Here is a 7,014-nt window from a genome sequence, read left to right on the forward strand (position 1 = left end):
ATGGGTTGGTAAAACAATGGAAGCATTTTGAGCTCTTTATGTCATGGTATCAAAAGTCTCAAAAAGCTTTGTCTCATGGAGGGAAAACGATCCCCGGCTCATCAGACGTGGTGCCACACAAAAACACCAAAGCCCTCTGCTGACTGCTACCCTTCTATTTTTACCACACTTACTATGTGTGTTTATATGTTCTATTTCAGCATTTTGACAAGCAACACAGCTCTAAGGTCCTATTTCCCTGATGTAGAATAGCACCATCTAGTGGCTGCTCATGATCTGTGTTCACCAGAATCACAAGCCTTTTGCTGTAGCCTGGCAATTCAAATTACAGGGGATTCAGAGATGGGGTGGGGATCTGAACCTCCCCGATTAAGACCTGGATCCTCCTAACTATGGTAACAATGGGTTGGGATTTTGTGCATTGAACGTTTTATACATCCTTCTTGCATGTAACTGCAAATATTACGGTTACTATGTTCTTGCCAAGAACAAACTTGTCATATTTCAGAGATACCCCTACAACGGACCGTGCTGTTTCTCAATGATAGTTGGATAGTTGAATGACCTGTTTGCCTGTTTCACTCTCTTGGGTGCAACGGCTCATACAGTGTGCGGCTCAATCCAAAGGATAACTTGAGTGAAGCTGCAGTGTGTAGGATGTAGCGTCATCTGGTGATGAGGTTGCAGATTGCATTATGCCTTCACTGGTCACAATTTTGTTTCCCTTAATTTTGCGATGGGGTTTCATGATCCATTGACTTCTCTTGTGACAAGCAATATGTCGAGCCTATACTTCACAAAAAGTACAAGACAAAAAAAGCCAAGATGCTGGGTTGCATAAATAATGGAACGCTTTAGTATAATACCTGTAAATCAGTTTTATTGCCAGTTTTCTTCAGACAAGTCAGGGGATGGATACATGACGTCACAGAATATGTCTTGGCCTTTATTTACATCAATTATGAAGAAATACAGTGTTCAGAATAACAGTAGTGCTATGTGACTAAAAAGATTAATCCAGATTTTGAGTATATTTCTTATTGTTACATGGGAAACAAGGTACCAATAGATTCAGTAGATTCTCACAAATCCAACAAGACCAAGCATTCATAATATGCACACTCTTAAGGCTATGAAATTGGGCTATTAGTACAAAAAGCAGAAAAGTGTGGCATTCAGTCAGTGAGTTTGTCAATTTTGTGGAATGAATCAGGTGTGAATCAGGTGTCCCCTATTTAAGGATGAAGCCAGCACCTGTTGAACATGCTTTTCTCTTTGAAAGCCTGAAGAAAATGGGACGTTCAAGACATTGTTGGTTAAAAAGTTGATTGGAGAGGGGAAAATATATACGCAGGTGCAAAACATTATAGGCTGTTCATCTACAATGATCTCCAATGCTTTAAAATGGAAAAGAAAAAAAAAAACATGCGTGTAAGAAAACAGAAAACAACCATCAAAATGGATAGAAGAATAACCAGAATGGCAAAGGCTCACCCATTGATCAGCTCCAGGATGATCAAAGACAGTCTGGAGTTACCTGTAAGTGCTGTGACAGAAGACGCCTGTGTGAAGCTAATTTATTTGCAATAATCCCCTGCAAAGTCCCTCTGTTAAATAAATAATGTGCAGAAGAGGTTACAATTTACCAAAGAACACATCAACTGGCCTAAAGATAAATGGAGGAATATTTTGTGGACTGATGAGAGTAAAATTGTTTTTGGGTCCAAGGGCCACAGATAGTTTGTGAGACAACCCCCAAAGTCTGAATTCAAGCCACAGTTCACAGTGAAGACAGTGAAGCATGGTGGTGCAAGCATCATGATATGGGCATGTTTCTCCTACTATGGTGTTGGGCCTATATATCGCATACCAGGTATCATGGATCAGTTTGGATATGTCAAAATACTTGAAGAGGTCATGTTGCCTTATGCTGAAGAGGGCATGCCCTTGAAATGGGTGTTTCAACAAGACAATGACCCCAAGCACACTAGTAAATGAGCAAAATCTTGGTTCCAAACCAACAAAATTAATGCCTCGCAGATGTGAAGAAATCATGAAAAACTGTGGTTATACAACCAAATACTAGTTTAGTGATTCACAGGGTTGCTAAAAAAGCAGTTTGAACATAATAGTTTTGAGTTTGTAGCATCAACAGCAGATGCTACTATTATTGTGAACACCCCCTTTTCTACTTTTTTTTTACTAATTGCCCAATTTCATAGCCTTAAGAGTGTGCATATCATGAATGCTTGGTCTTGTTGGATTTGTGAGAATCTACTGAATTTACTGGTACCTTGTTTCCCATGTAACAATAAGAAATATACTCAAAACCTGGATTAATCCTTTTAGTCACATAGCACTACTATTATTCCGAAAACTACTGTATGCCCAGTTATACAGCTTCATGATGAAGGGGTGTAGAGGAGGATTTTCTTAAAACATCAAATCTAGGCTTGTATCTCAGATTGTAGCTGAACTTTCAGGTTTTCTTCTTAACAAAATCCTGGCTATGAGTATTACGTATATCTAGTGACTCGGAATGTGAAATGTTCATGTATCCATCCCCTGACTTGTCTGAAGAAAACTGGCAATAAAACTGATTATTTACAGGTATTATACCAAAGCGTTCCATGATTTTTACCTGAGACCAAAATATGGGCATCAAATATTGCGACGACCTTGCAACCATCTGTTCATGTGTCTGCTCAGCATAAGTCCAGTCCTATTACTGCCAGGGTCTTAAAATTCACAGGGAGCATTCTTGGGATACAGACCTTGGACAGCTTCAAAGATGGCTAACCTTGACCTATTTCAAGAGGTCAAAAGGTAATGTAATTTTAGTTTAGTTTTTTTTTTTTTTTGTATTTGAAATGACAAGCAAATTAAAACGTGTGAAATACCAAGTGTTGTAATACTTTTGGAAGGCACTGTAAATGGCATCAGACATCACCTCATATGAAACACCATCAGTTCTTTGTTCAGGTTATTTTTTGTGATATCAGGATAAATGTGGGATGCTGTCACAGAGAGTGGGAACATACAACCCCCTATTCCAGGGGTGGGCAACGAGGGCAGAGACAGTGCAGGTTTTCCTTGCAACCAGTCACCTCAGCAGGTGGGTGCTGATGAGCTTCTCCTCTGAACATAAACCCCTGATAGTCAATGAAATCACCTGCTGAGACACCTGATCTTTAATGAAATCACCTGCTGAGGTGATTGGTAGAAAGGAAAACCTGCAGTGTTTCGGCCCTTCATGGCACATGATTGCCCACCCCTGCCCTATTCCAGTGAAGTTGGGATGTTGTGTAAAATGGAAATAAAAACAGTACAATGATTTCCAAATCCTCTTCAACCTATATTCAATTGAATACACCACAAAGACAAGATATTTGATAAGATACTTGATAAACTATTCATTTTGAAATGGATGCCTGCAACACATTACAAAAAAGCTGGGACAGTGGTATGTTTACCACTGTGTTACATCACCTTTCCTTCTAACAACACTCAATAAGCTTTTAAACAATAAATATCATGTCTTTGTGGTGTATTCAATTGAATATAGGTTGAAGAGGATTTGCAAATCGTATTCTGTTTTTATTTATATTTCACACAACGTCCCAACTTCATTGGAATTGGGGTTGTTCTTTCATGTTGTCTGAGTGGGTGATTATGTAAATAAAGTAACAGATATGGAGGTCTCTGCACCACCAGATGGCAATAAAAACTAGGTATCTAAATGGATGTTGACAGTATTTATTTATCGATGCAACAAGTGGCATTATCATGTTCTGACCATTTTGTTTGGACAAAAGCTAAACCTTTTATGCATCTGCAGACTATTTTATTGTAATAACCAAGTGCTTTGCTGTACGTGATAAGAGCCGGTGTTTATCACAACCTCATCTGCTGGTCCCCAGCACATGGTCAGGCCTGCATGCTCCCACATACTGCAAGTTGTTGATTTTGTGCAGTTTGGCAACCAGCTGGATGGAAGCTCCTCAGCTGAAGCTGCAGGGCCTGCAGCAACACGTCTCCATGTACTTCATCCAATTTCACAGTTGTTAAGTTATGTCAGTCTGCCTGATAATTTAGAAAGCTGACAAATATTTCATATTGAGCACATTTTAGGTTCTTTGCTCATTCATTCTTTTAATTTCATACACACTATATGTTTCATAACAGGCTGTCTGCTTCAAGCAATGAGCAAGTGACATGCATTTTGCCTTCTTCTGCAGTGCAGAAGAACTAGATGGCCTTGAAATAAATGCCAACACTATAATTCCCTCAATTCCAATTGAAATATGCTCATAGGCAGATAGAAGAGTGGTGTTATGACTTGGGTTAATATCTCCAGATTAGTTTTTGGAACAGATTGGTTAAGGTCAAGCAAAGCGGCCCAAAAATCATAATATATCTTCTAATAATGTGGACTGGTATCTGATCAGAAGCTCCATTTGTATGTGACTTCATCAAGCAGATCAATAAATTGCACATTTTAGATTACAGCAGTATCCACAAGACTCACATTTTGTGTACACAAGGTTCACTGAGCTCTACAGAAATTATCCAATAAAAATTTTTCTTTTTGAGGAAGATATCAATAATAATAAAAAAAAGTCTCTGGTGAACTGTCGGGTGATGCGTTTCTTTCAATCAATCAATCAATTTTATTTATATAGCGCCAAATCACAACAAACAGTTGCCCCAAGGCGCTTTATATTGTAAGGCAAGGCCATACAATAATTACGTAAAAACCCCAATGGTCAAAACGACCCCCTGTGAGCAAGCACTTGGCGACAGTGGGAAGGAAAAACTCCCTTTTAACAGGAAGAAACCTCCAGCAGAACCAGGCTCAGGGAGGGGCAGTCTTCTGCTGGGACTGGTTGGGGCTGAGGGAGAGAACCAGGAAAAAGACATGCTGTGGAGGGGAGCAGAGATCAATCACTAATGATTAAATGCAGAGTGGTGCATACAGAGCAAAAAGAGAAAGAAACACTCAGTGCATCATGGGAACCCCCCAGCAGTCTAAGTCTATAGCAGCATAACTAAGGGATGGTTCAGGGTCACCCGATCCAGCCCTAACTATAAGCTTTAGCAAAAAGGAAAGTTTTAAGCCTAATCTTAATAGTAGAGAGGGTGTCTGTCTCCCTGATCTGAATTGGGAGCTGGTTCCACAGGAGAGGAGCCTGAAAGCTGAAGGCTCTGCCTCCCATTCTACTCTTACAAACCCTAGGAACTACAAGTAAGCCTGCAGTCTGAGAGCGAAGCGCTCTATTGGGGTGATCTGGTTAGACACCATGTTTCTAAGATTTGTGGGGCCAAGTACAATAACTTCAGTTTTATCTGAGTTTAAAAGCAGGAAATTAGAGGTCATCCATGTCCTTATGTCTGTAAGACAATCCTGCAGTTTAGCTAATTGGTGTGTGTCCTCTGGCTTCATGGATAGATAAAGCTGCGTATCATCTGCGTAACAATGAAAATTTAAGCAATGCCGTCTAATAATACTGCCTAAGGCAAGCATGTATAAAGTGAATAAAATTGGTCCTAGCACAGAACCTTGTGGAACTCCATAATTAACCTTAGTCTGTGAAGAAGATTCCCCATTTACATGAACAAATTGTAATCTATTAGATAAATATGATTCAAACCACCGCAGCGCAGTGCCTTTAATACCTATGGCATGCTCTAATCTCTGTAATAAAATTTTATGGTCAACAGTATCAAAAGCAGCACTGAGGTCTAACAGACCAAGCACAGAGATGAGTCCACTGTCTGAGGCCATAAGAAGATCATTTGTAACCTTCACTAATGCTGTTTCTGTATATTCTAATGCTAATTCACACATCAAGAAACGCGTACAAGTGAACATGTTTTTCTGCCGTGTGACAGTGTTATTCTAACCTTGCAGTGCATTCCTCTCATTGAACCGGTAGCTTGTTGGTTTTATGTAAAATGGAAGCATAAATACATAGAATGGCTTTCCAATTTCAGATTAATTATAGCACAGGAAATAAAAAAACCTGCAGATGTGGAATAAAATCATTTGCAAAAGGCTTTTAAAATGACTTAAGTTTCTATAAATAAAAGGATGTCCCCCCCACCAAAATTAAATTTTTTAGATGAATTTTAAATTTTTTTTAAAGCAATACTTTACTGGCATCTCTACGTAGCCTTCATAGATCTCTGAGCCGCCATCCACATGGTATAAACTTATTTCCTTTTGGAAGATCCTGAGAGTGTTTGGAGCACTGCTGAAGGTAGTTACCCTCTTCCAGCAGATGTATTACAATGCTGATGCATCAGAGTGAATGTCAAGAAGTCTGAGCAGTTCAATGTAAACGGTGGAGTCCCCCAAGGCTGTGTGGCCACACCTGACCTATTCAACTGCATCATCGACCTCCTGACAAAGGTCAGAGAATGCACCTCTAGAGTTTCCTTCAGAGACTACACAATCTGGGAGACCTCGAATATGTTCAAATTTCCAACGTTTTTATCCATTTCAGAAGAATCTATATTATAATAGCCAAGTGGCCTCTGTGTGCGTGTATGTGTGCATGTGTATGGCTTCGATCACAGGGAAACTGGGGAGAGCTGATGTTTGCCATTTGGTATGCTTATGTATTTTGGGTCAAGGATGAATGCTATGAAAGTGAAAGTTGATGGGACTAATACTTTTGGAGAAATTAGCAATATTAGCTGAGAACAATGAACAATGGATGTTATGCTGCAGTGCACCATGGGAGTTTGGGGTTTTAACTGTTATTGTGATTCTTGTTAGTTCTACAGTGTTGTTAGTGTTATTGATTTATTGTGTTTTTGTAGTTTGGTTTAGCCAGTTTAGTTAAGTGTCATGTTGCCATTACCATGAGCGGGAACTGTACTGTGTTTAATGTCTTCTGCATTGTCTCTGTTTGTGGGGGTGTAAAAATAAAAGCACCTGCTTGTGGCAGAATGCAGAAAAGACAAAAAGCTCTGCGTGTGTGTGTATAAGTTGGATCACGTACAAACTGG

Source organism: Thalassophryne amazonica, chromosome 6 (genome assembly GCF_902500255.1).
Source record: "Thalassophryne amazonica chromosome 6, fThaAma1.1, whole genome shotgun sequence".
Taxonomy (NCBI): domain Eukaryota; kingdom Metazoa; phylum Chordata; class Actinopteri; order Batrachoidiformes; family Batrachoididae; genus Thalassophryne; species Thalassophryne amazonica.